The following is a 12,785-nucleotide window of genomic DNA, read 5'->3' as shown; positions in this document are numbered from 1 at the left end:
AATCCATCAATTGGTGCATTGTTTATACAAGTATTATCAGTATCAATACATGCGTGATGTCTAAAACTGAGTAACAAGAGTCATTAAGCAAAGCAATGATGCACAATACAAAACTTTGAAGGTTTCGAACTTCACAAAACATGAATGCAGAGCTAGTTGCTACAATGTGACTACCTAGGTCTTTAAAACTCTTTTCTACGTATTTCCAAAGTAAACGAAATATTAAACAAATTTTTAGCTACACATTCCAGCTCAACAGAATTAAAACACCCTTAAGAAAAGAAATATGGGTAAGAAAAACCCTCACTACACACAGACAACCCCATCTCCACTAAAAAAAACATAATTGTCCATAATACATAAAAATACAAATAAAGGAAGGTGGGAACTTACTTATGGTACCCTGGACACTGACATCAGTTGTTTCTATGGTGCGGGGTGCAGGTCAACCCCAATAGTATCTTTATTAGAAATAACAGTGGAGTAGTGTGGCACACTCAAAGGTCAGGACTAACCAAAAGGGTTAAGGTATCCGGTAACTCTGACACTAACGGGTGCCACACTACAAGTTACACCACCGGTTTTAGAGCTCTAAGCCTCCTTTAGCAGTCGATGTTTATCTCTAAAGCATTGATAGGATACCTTCAAATTCTTTCTCTCTCTTTTTCTTTTTCCTTTCCACAACAGAAGCCTCATCAATATCTTTAGAACCTCTTTATCTTTATCTCTTCCAATAGTGGTTTATTTTTCATCAACTAGAGAACTCTCAGTGTCTTCATGGCCATCATCAACAACAATCAACTTCTTAGAACTAACTAATTTTTTCAGCACTTCATCAACAACAACCCATGAGTCTAAAATATCCTTATCTTTCTGCCCATCTATAATAGGATCAGGATCCGATAATATCTTTCTGCTCCTAATGGCAACAATAATACATTGACCATTATTCCTTAAGCTTGGCACTATATCACTAGGCAGTGTACTATTTTTTCTTTGATTAAATACTACAAAATATTGACCATTTATTTCTCTATCTATTTTGTTAAAGTGGAATATAAGTCTACTAGCTGACTAATATTTGATATCTCTCCTTGCATTTACTTAATACCTGAGTCTGTGGATTCTATTTTTTCAATACCTTCTCAAATATGTCCTCCTTATTCTTCTAAGATGACTTATTAGATGCTTATTCTCTACCCTTTAGAGGTACATATAAATCATTTTTATCATTATTGTACCCATTTCTATTCCTTTAATTCCCTTTATCTCTATTTTATCTCTCTCTATAACTAAGTTTCTCATAATTGTTATCTCTATAATTATTCTAACCTTAATTGTCATAGTCTTGATGCCAAAAGTCTTGATTATACCCTTGGGTATTAGCCTAAAAATCTCCTATCTGATTTTGTCACGACCTAGATATCGAGGTTATACTGCTACCTAAGGTTATACTGCTACCTATGTAATTCTAACTACATAGGGGAATCTTTTATCATACAATCATTTTTAAGCGGAAAATTATTAAAATAAAATTATTAAATTAGTTAATGAAATTGCATACCAACATAATTAACCATTCGCAATCCTTTAATACAACAAATTATAATTTTTTCCAAGGACCTAGTCTTGACATATGCAAGAGCTTCTACTACAGACTAAGGACAACAAAATAAAAGACCCAACTTTCACCGAAGGATGACTTATACAAAAATTGATGATGAATACTATTTGTAGAATCTTTAATGAAGAGAAAATCAAAGTATGTTACAGATGATCAAGAAAATGAGTGCATGCTCCTTCTTTTAGGAGTTGGATTCATAGTAGTTGTACAGTACAAAACTAATTACAAGAGTATTAACTATAAGTTACATTTACAAGTAGATGTCTACTGCTACTACAATACTAACTAGACTAACTACAACTACCTTTCACTCCTAATATTTTCCAACTCTGAATGTCGATTACTTATGTGATCATGATCATGTTGATAATTATCCTTAGCTTAATCATTATATTTAACATTTCCCCTCAAGCTAGTGATTGGTGGTTCACTCACTAGCTTACTTCTGAAGGCTGAAAACACCTATTTTGTAGGGCCTTGGTATGAATGTCAGCTAGTTGGTCTTGTGACTTGACAAATTGGACAAGAAACTGTCCTCTGGCAACTTTTTCTATAAAAAGTGATAATCCATTGACACATTTTATTCTAGCAAGCAAAATTGGATTTAGTGTCATGTATAGAGCACTCGAATTATCCCAATAAAGTATAGGAACTGTCTTAAAATATAATCCAATATCATGAAGCAAGTAAAGAATCAATGTTATCTCAACTGCAGTAGAAGATAATACTCCATATTCAGCTTCAACACTAGATCTTGCCACTCTTGTTTGCTTCTTGGAGGTACAAGAAATACAATTTGCTCTTAAATAGATGTTGTCGCCTATGGTTGATCTTTTATTTGTATTACAACCTCCCTAGTCAGCATTTGAATAACCATACAGCCTGCAAGGTGAGTGTGATATAATTCAGAGTCCATACTACTATTTATCTTTGATGTACCTGAGTATGTCCTGTTACCTCCTTGAAGATGTTTAGTGTTTGGGATTTTTATAAGCTGACAATCTGGATTTACAACATTATTTATGTCAGGTTTAGTAAGTGTCAAATATTTAAGACTTCCTACAATCCTCTTATACATGGATAAATTAACAAAATCACCAGCAACTTTATGTAAACCATGTTTCTGTGCTAGTGGTGTATTTATTGCCTTTGCTTGTGTCATCTCAGTTTTATATGAAACTAAGCAATAGACTTTGTTTAACTCAAATGAAGGCCTCCTGGGAAATACTTGACCTCAATACCTAGAAAGAAATATGGAGGACCAAGATCTTTTATTGCAAATTTATTTCCAAGTTTAGCAACCACTACTGAGACATGTTTTTTATCACTTACTGTGATAATTATATCATCTACATATAACAATAATAGGATAGTGCCTTTGTGATTTTGTAAATTAAATGGGATCTGCCTTACTACAAACAAATCCAAAATGAAGTAAATACATAATAAATCAATCAAACTGGGATCTAGGTGCCAATTTAAGACCATACAATGGCTTCTTTAATAGACAAACATGATTTGGATATCTAGAGTTAATGAATCCTGAAGGTTGACTCATGTAAATTTCTTCCTATAGATTATCATGTAGAAATCCATTTTTAAAATCAAGTTGTCTAATTCTCCAGTTAGAGGCAACAAATACTGATAGCACCACTCAAATAGTTGTAGCCTTAACTACAGGGCTGAAGGTTTTTTCAAAATCCTTCCCCTCAAACTGAGAGAAATCGCTAAAAAAAAACCTTTTTTTGTACTTAACAACTATACTATTTTCTGACAATTTCATCTTAAATACCCATTTAGAGCCAACCAAGTTCATAACTGTATATTTTAGTACTATTATCCAAGTCTTATTATTGAGTAAAGCATTTATCTCATCCTACATGGCTACAAACCAATGAGGTGATTTCAGTGCATCATTTGTTGACCTTGGTTTCTTCATGGACTCTTATTTTCTTGCAACATGATATAGATGAGGTAAAGTAGCAATTTTAGCCTTATTTTTAATAATCTTGTAATGCCTTTGTGATGCTAGTAATGTGTGAGCTATACCCTCTAGTGAAGATGTTACAACTTAATCTGAAGTATCTACTTCAAGTGTTACAACTGCATTAACAAGGCTAGTCTCATCATTGAGCTATTTTAAGAGATCAACATGTAGATGTAACCCTTGAGAATTAGTTATTGGAATTGATGCAGGTTTTGTTGACTTATAAATAACTTCTGTTGGCTTAATATATGAGATGACTTCAGTGGACTCATCTGCAAACATGTAACTAGGATCACATTTATTATCCACTAGAATAGTGGTTAAGGTAGGCTCATCAAGAAGTATAGGCTCTACATGTGTTGTTAAATCAACTACCTTAGTAGCTTGTCCCTTAATAGCTGGAAAAACTTCTCCTGGAGTGACTTTATTAGAATTTTATGTCTGCATGTTAGTAAAAGCCTCAATTCATGGAGGTTGTGTAGTAGTCAATTCATGGAGGTTGTTGTCTTTTAAGGCATCCATTCCTCTTAGATCCTTAGCCACTAGTGACTTTTTCTATTTATCCTTTTACAACAGATCAGTTTCATCAAATTCAAGAGTGTCGGAGTTATCTCTTGTAATTTTACTAACTGAGAGAAGATTCTCAGCAATCTTAGGTACTACAAGAACTTTTTGTAATTTCAAGCCTAACCTAATTGTATTCCCAACATGTGTAATATCTAACTGAGATCCATTTCCAACAATGATCCTGTCGTCACCTTTATAATATTTAAGGTCAGATAAAGTACATGCGTTGTTTGTAATGTGACTAGTTGTACATGAGTCCACATGCAAAGAATCATCACCATTTGATATGTTTTGCATGTTCTCAATAGCTAATGCTTGTAAAAGATCATCAACAGCGTGATAAGAGTAATTCCATCTATAAAAACACTTAAGAGTTGTGTGATTGTTCCTACCATAGATTTGACATAACTCAGTTTTATTTTTCTCCTTATTCTAGTTTGTACCTTAATGACCTTGATTATTCTGATTATTAGTTGTTTGTCCAGTAGGTTTAAAACCCTTACCTCCTGATTGAAACTGTTGTTAACTCTTTTCGGAGTGTAGCGTACTCTTCCTCAACCACTTTGAGTAGAGACAACAGAAAATTACATATTTGATTTTTATGGTGGTACTTCTTCTTCATTCTCTCTAAAGTCAAAATCTCTGAGTGTATTGAAAAATTGGTTTGGTGTAGGATAAGGTGTCTTACCTAGCATGACAGTCCTGAAAGTCTTGTATTAGAGAACTAGCCCTCTAGACAAGTTAATTACTTCACTTTCCTTATCAACAGGCTTGTGTATGGTTGTAATTCCATCATAAATGTCTTTAAACTCCTTGACATATTCATTATCTTTCTTGTTTCCCAGCCTCATACTTTGCAGTTTTTGTTTAAGCTAGAATATTTTGTCCTTTGTTGCTGGAAGATAGGCTTCTTCCAAGCATTCCAATATATCTTTGTCAGTACATCAACCTACAATGTGGTACATTATTTCTTCTGTCAGTGTTACTGAAATCAAGCTCCTTAATAATATATCTTTCTATTCTCAATCTGCAGTGATTCTATAGTCTGCAATATCTTTCTCAGCACCTATATCCATCTCCTTTCCATTAGCTCTTTTAGGTTGTTTCTTAATAAATATTAGTTTTGGATTGACCTCTTTAATGAGATAGGTTAGTTTCATAACCTGTATTAGTTCCATCATCTTTGTTCTCCAAATTAAGAAATATACAGGTTTAATCTTAATGGAATATGAAGCAATTAAGTGATAAAGTATTGAGGTTGAAAGAATGTTGGTCGAGGATGTTGAGGAGGTCATTAGTTAAGCTTTTGAGAATGAGATAAAGGGAATTTAGTATTTAAGAAGACTAAAGAGCTCAAAGCTCTGATACCATGTAGAATTCTTAAGATTAATGGAGAGAATGAAAGTATGTTATTGATAATCAGAAAGTCGCGCACACGCCCCTTCTTCTAAGAGTTGGATTCAGTGTAGTTGTAGAGTCCTAGAATAGTAACAAAAGTCTTAACTATATGTTACATTTATAAGTAGATGTCTACTGACACTACAATACTAACATAGACTAACTACAACTACCTTAAACTTCTCACATTCTCCATGTCTGAATGTCGATCACTTTTGTGATCATGATCATGTTGATCATTATCCTTAGCTTGATAATTATTTTCAACACTACTCACCACCTCAAACAAGAAACTTAAGTCAACCTACAACACAGATATATCCTAAGAAGAATGTGTCAAGAGTAGTATCAGTTCACCACACTTACTGATAGGCTTCATGGCCGTCTAAGTTTATTTCATGCCACACCATATTTCAGACTTCCAATTCTAGTAAGTGATGCCAGTGTAGTATAGAAAGTCATTAAGAGAGGATGATGCTCAACCCATTCTCATCTCAGTACAAAGTTTTTTACTTCAGCTATTCCGATATTTAATCATGCCTCACGTTTCAGTTCCCTGACTCTAGCTCATGTTCATGCATATTATAAAGAGTCATGTACTCTCACAGTTCCTAGTAAGAGGAGTTCCAGTTCATCCAACAGTTGGAATCACATTCCATAAGTTATGAACTCCAAATTCAGGTCATGCAGCTCATGACTCATGTACCCATGCTTTACAGTAAGTTCAGTTTCATTACTCATGCAACACTCTTAAATATCTAGCGAAATCCAAATTTATATTATTTATGCCCTAATATTAGATCTCTCTAATAAATTCATGTCGTGAATGCTCTATTTCTCAGAACGCAATAGAGTGTCAAGCTATGCTTAGTATCCCTTCATGTTCTGGATCCTGACATTCCAACCTTTCAGTGACCTCCCTCAGGTCAAGATAGTGATGTTGAGCAATTATGTGGATGGGAGAGAGTAAATATTTCTTATTTATGAAAGATTGTCATATGCTTATTTTAGCTAAGGTTGTAAGTGTGAAGTAATATTGAGGCCAAGTCTTTGATATATGTTATGGGTAGTTGAAAGGTTATGTGTGAATTCTTAAAGATAGTGCATGGAAGTTGTTAGTGAGAGAGGTTTGTAGGATATGAGAAAGATGCTTTTATGGGTATTTGTTTAGAAGCGCATATGTGGCTATAAAGATAGGCTTGAATATCATGTTGGTATATAAGGGTATAGTATAGTTAAGTGAGTATTTGAGAAAGTGTTGCTAAGCTTTAAAGTAAGAAGTTGCATTGCTTAAGGACTAGTACTTCTATCCTGACTTATGATTTATAGGTCGTATAGGTCTATGATCCATATTATATATATTTAGGGCCATGTTATAATTTCTTATTCTGAGGTCTTGTTCAGATCATGCCCAGAGTCCTTTACTCCCTAATATCGTTAGAACTTACAAAAAGAGTGTTGAAGAAATACCCTATTTGGGGTTTGAGCATTTAGTATGATTCAGTCCCTGTATCTAGAAATCCAGCTTAACAGTCAGACAGACAAATCTCTATAGTCTTTCCATCTTTCGATTTAGTTGAGTCTCACTACCTGAAATTTTGTGAGTATAGCCATTTCAAGAGGTAGTTTGTTCGCATCCAGGTAAATTGCGTAATTCAGTTTAGTACATGCACCATGCATTAGTTTCAAATTCAGATATTAAGTCATGATTCAGTTCGTAAGTATCCTTTGTATCATCTAAGTTTTTTCCTAGTATTTTAACCAAATCAGTATCATTCGGGGACGAACGATCCTAAGGGGAGAGATGTTGTAATATCCTGAGTTTTCATGTCATGAACCTCTCATCTTTTCTCATGAAATCATATCCAGCCTACAGAAATTATTACTCATAAGTTGACTCTCTCGTTCCTATCTCAGTCATGTAGCTATTTTCATGAGAGTTCATCCACTCGCAGATCAGCTCAGTAAGCTCATTATGTTGAATATCAGTTATTCAGTTTATTTTAGTTGTGCATGATAGCTTATAGCCTCAGATTCCTAAGTATTATCATCTTAATTAACCATATTTGAGGGCGAATGTTCCCAAGGAGGATATATTGTAATAACCCGCACTTTTTCTAGCTTAAAACTATCCCTAGAATGTTAAATATCTGCTTCAAAGGTGAATAGCTTTTATTTCATACGGTATTTTCCAGATTTAGAATTTTTATTGTGTGAAAAATTGAATACGCGTTCCATCGATACCAAATTCTCCCGAATTCGATACTCAGTTGAGGAGTTAGAGCATTTTTAAGTTGACGGTGTCCCACCTGAGCAACCACCGCATCGCAATGAAGGAAAATTTCATAATTGTCAATTCCAGTGGACCACCGCGATATTGACATGTCGCGGAAAGATCTATTTTCCTATTTGTCAATTTTCAGTATTCCAACGCTATAGTGGCACGTTGCGTCGAAGGCCAAAATGGTATTCCTATAGGGCACTGTGATGGTGGCGCATCGCGTTAAAGTTTCAGGTCCCAATTGTCAAAATCCAGTGCAACAACGTGATATCTCCGTGTCATAGAGGCCCCCAAATTTCCAATCATTAAATTTTAGTGAACCACCGTGATAGTGGCACATCGTGATGGCCCATTAAATCGGGACCCCAATTACATTTTTTCAGCTTCGTTTAGGAGTTTAAAGAGGGTACTTTGGACTTTTTTCAAGCTCTCAATCCGTCCAAACATAAGATTTAAACTTATTCTGAGCACCTTATGCTCATTATTCACCATTCTCTTCAAAATCAAAAACCCTAGAAACCAAAAGCCCCTTCTCCAAGAAACCAAATTTCACCATAGATTCTCCAAGAAAGCTTTAGATTGAGGATTCCCAAGACAAGATATTCAAGAACTCCAAGAACTCATCTTCAAAAGCATCATAGGAATCCAAGATTAAAGTTGTTCATCTAAGATCATCAATTAAGGTATGTGGGGTTTGAACAAGGACAAATCTTTCGTTCTTGTGCCCAAAAACTTGAATTTTATTAAAGATTACATGATTTGCAAGTTGGGGTTTATACCCAAAGTATCTTGTTTTAAGTTTATGAAATTATAAGTGACTTAACCTTGAATTGCATGTTTATCCCACCTATTTATGCTTTGAATTGAGGATTTATATCATGAATTCCACATCCCTATTGTGAATTGATATTTTCAAGGGTTTCCAAGATAATTATTGAGAATTAAGCTTCATTATGAACTTGTGATCATTTAAGTACATATGCTTTAAACCCAAGTATGAATTTTAATATTTCATGAAGAGTATACTATTAGTATGCTTTAACAAGCAAGCATTCAGATTTTAAAGAAAGATTAATCTTCTGATCCTAAGATAAGATAGAAATCCACACTATTTATGATTTAAAGCAAAGAGAAGCATAATTGGTTTTTATTACAAACCCTTGTGCTAATTTAAGGTGGATTTTCTAAAAGCTCTGAGCAATAAGTATGGGAGTAGTATTTAGCACCGAGTCGGGTGTGATTCCAAGGTCTCATGCCCCAGAACTACGTGTCACCTTAGGTTTCTGATTTGCCCATAGTGGACTATGATAGTGATCACTTAAGTTAAGGTTCTATTCCAATGGCAAGGGTAGAACAGCTCTCCCCAGCGTGGGCAAGACGTTGGACTCTATGTCAGCTCACATGGTTTATGTTGGTTAGAAGAAAATCCCTAAGTCCCAAAGTTCCAAGATTCCCCAAAGTCCCTAAAAGTATTCAAATAAAGTATTTTCCCTAAAATTTTAAAGCTTACAGACTACAGATTTTAGAACAGGAAAGCTTTTAGAAAATCAAGTGTAAAGGCTCACAAAGTTTACTCAGATTATGCTTTACAAAAAGATATTAGCTTCAGATTTTAGATTTAAGAGTGAGTCCTTTGTACACTTAGACAATATGATTTAAAGAGAGAATATAAGTACAGCTTTCAAAACTAAATGTTATGACTCACTAGATTTTCAAGTATGATTTGTTATTCATGATTACAGATTTTAGTATTTTAGATATTCCAGCTTATGTAAGTCATCTACATTTAACATGCATTGTTTTACAAATTATGATGATGAGATAATGTTTTACTTATGCATTCACCCTCATATACTCAGTACATCCTCAAAGTACTGTTCCACATATATGTCTATGTGCTACATTGTCTCATAATGTAGGTACGAGTTGTAACACGCATACTATATTCAGACAGTTGCAGATTCCAGCCAGTAGATGATGAGTCCTCCTACTTTGGGGACTTTTGTTAGATGTTATTTATGTACTTTACTTTCTTACTACTATGTATTGATTAGTGGTAGTTGGGGTCGCGTCCTAGTTATCTATAGTCAGTATAGTAAAGGCTTCATAGATGTCAGTTAGAGTCAGTCATGTAATCTCAGTCCCTCTTTTTAGACTTTCTCAGAATGTATAATTGTATCAGTATTATATTTTCACAGATTCCATCATTATTATGTTTCTGTACAGTAAACTCAGTTATTTTATACATATTTATTCAGTTGCTTATAAGTTATGCCAGAAGAAGTGTTAGCTTGGGATCACTTGTGGTCCTAAGCACCGTGTGACGTCTCGGGACAGATTTTCGAGGCATTACAATACTATTGCACATTTTAGATTTTCTTACACATTCTATTTTTTATCCATCGAAAGACCATGATTGAAGGTCTAATCATGATTTCTTCTGTCAATTCTACATACTATACTATTCACTAATCAAAGTCTACAACTTACAAATCATAACGTACCTAGATGCCAAGCTTCTGTCAAATAATTCATGCAATCTTGCTCCTTATTCTCGATCTAGAATTATTCTAACAAAGAAGACACAAGGAGAATGATGAAATTGGGTTTCATAGAGATCTTTTACTCTCTGTTCTTGGGATTCTATCATAGAGATCACCTTTGGAGATTTTTAATAGAGAACTCTCTTTAGAATAAGAGCTGGAACAAAATAGGGTAATTTAATTCGAGATTCTGATTATTTTTTGTTATAGATTGTAAATGAATTTTTCCTTTTCATTCAAATAGAGAAGTAATCATCAAACCGAGACGTTTTACCTTGTGAACCGGCTACATTCCCCCTTTCTAGCTGACCCCCATCAAATGCTTGGTAATTAAGTCTATTTGAATTTTCAAGTGAGTCATGTCTTGATCACATTTCCACTCTCTTCTAAGTTATTCTGCTAACATCCCTTTAGAGTAAGTGTCGGTGGAAACTTTTGACTCTCTAGTATGCCAAGGTCTGTTAGCCTTAGACATTTTGTCAACTATGTCACTCGTTTCAAGGAATGAGTGAGTTCATAAAGGAACCTTCAACATTAATATCAACCACAACTTTATTTGTGGAATTCACCGATCTGTAGAACACTTCATGAAGGACGTCATTTGGCAACTTATGATTGGAAAACTATTTCAGCTTTTTCTTAAACCTAAGTTGAGCTTCATGCAAGGCTTCATCTGATAACCGTATAAAGTTGTTATTTCATCTCTCAATTGTATCATTCAGGATGGAGGGAATAACCTCCATAGAAAAGATGTAGTCAAATCTGCCTAAATTGTAATGGAGACGTCAGGTAATTCATTTAGCCAAAGAGCTGTCTCCCCGGTCAGTGAGGATGAAAAAAAATTCAATTTGATGGCCTCTTGACTTACTACGAGCAAATTGTACTCATGCAGATCCCATGAAGTTCAACAGATGCTTATTTAGGTCCTCTCTAGATGTTCATTTGACAATTCTTTAATGCTCAGTAAAGTCATCATTGTGCTTGTTGTATTAAACTTCACACCTAGAGCTAATGCGAGTGGTCGAATGACATGTATAAAAATCTTCCTCAAGATATAGCTCCTCTTCATCCTGGACAACATTTCATAGAACCTGTCGTCCACCATGGCTCATACTTTGTGGGTTCCTAGCGGCATTTGCAGCAGCTGCAGTATATAGCAACTTCAGTCCATCGAGATTCGTCAGCCGTTCGAGCCTCGTCGGTCCAGAAGGCTGCCTCAGCTCAATGGACATTATTTAATTATCATATTCTTGTTATAGCTACAATATCCGCTCATGGTGTTTGATACATGAACTACCTTAATATTGACAGATAATAAATCTTCTTCATTATAGTTAAAATATTCTCTTGAGCTATTTAGTTATCATATTTTAATTTAAACAAATGGGCACGGATAATACTACAATATTATTTTTTAGAGCATGTACACTAAAGAACACTATAAAAAAAATAATAAATCGTTTTAATGAACATCAACCCAAAACGTTGTCAATTGAAATATTGCTAATTCTACAAGCAGGAAAATTTAGGGACAACTTGAATCAAAATAAACTACAAGGAAATTATTATTGTCACGACCTGAACCAGGGCATGGCTGTGACGGGCATCTCAAGTCCCACATGGATCGGAGACCACCCCCTTCACCTAACCAAGTGAACAAAACTATCCCCCAACGTCGAACGAATTCTGAACATATAACAAGATAGCACATGGTAAGATTAAAGAATAAAAAATAAATCTATGACCGATAACTAGTAACCGGTCAAAACAACCGACCAACATCGCCCAAGTCCATAGTAATCCACCAAATCCTTCTAACAAAAGAATCAAAACTCAGTCTTGTTCGGGACATATCCCCTAATCTGACAGATGATAATGTTAATGATAATGAAAACTCTTAATTCTAATCTAGGATAATGACAGATGAAATGTCCAAGTCTTTCGGAGAATGGAAGCTCACAACTTCATCATAATGAATCGATGAACCGAGCCGATCCACTTAACTCTATGCAGAAAGAATAGAGGTAACTCTGGTACCTACATCGTGTGGGGATACAGCATCCGGAGACAGTTAGTGGGATAAACACTAGCATGTAAATCTGGGATTTCATATATATATATATATATATATATATATCACGTGCCGGAATAAGGAAACAAGGCTTAACATGCACTTTAAAACTTTAACTGGAATTGTGTAGCTCAATCGCCATCACATAAGAAGGCACCCATGGGCTATATAGGCCCAACTCCCCCAGCTGGTAGGGCTTTAGTGCGTGTAACCGCACGAACCAGAGGATAATACATATGCACTATGGGGGACTCAAACCTCCCGATATATCAAGGTGACACAAACACCCAATTATGTAATATAATATGAGAGAC

This window comes from Capsicum annuum, chromosome 8, assembly GCF_002878395.1.
Source record: "Capsicum annuum cultivar UCD-10X-F1 chromosome 8, UCD10Xv1.1, whole genome shotgun sequence".
Lineage (NCBI taxonomy): Eukaryota > Viridiplantae > Streptophyta > Magnoliopsida > Solanales > Solanaceae > Capsicum > Capsicum annuum.
The sequence above is the reverse complement of the archived record's forward strand: the minus strand, read 5'-3'. Positions refer to the sequence as shown.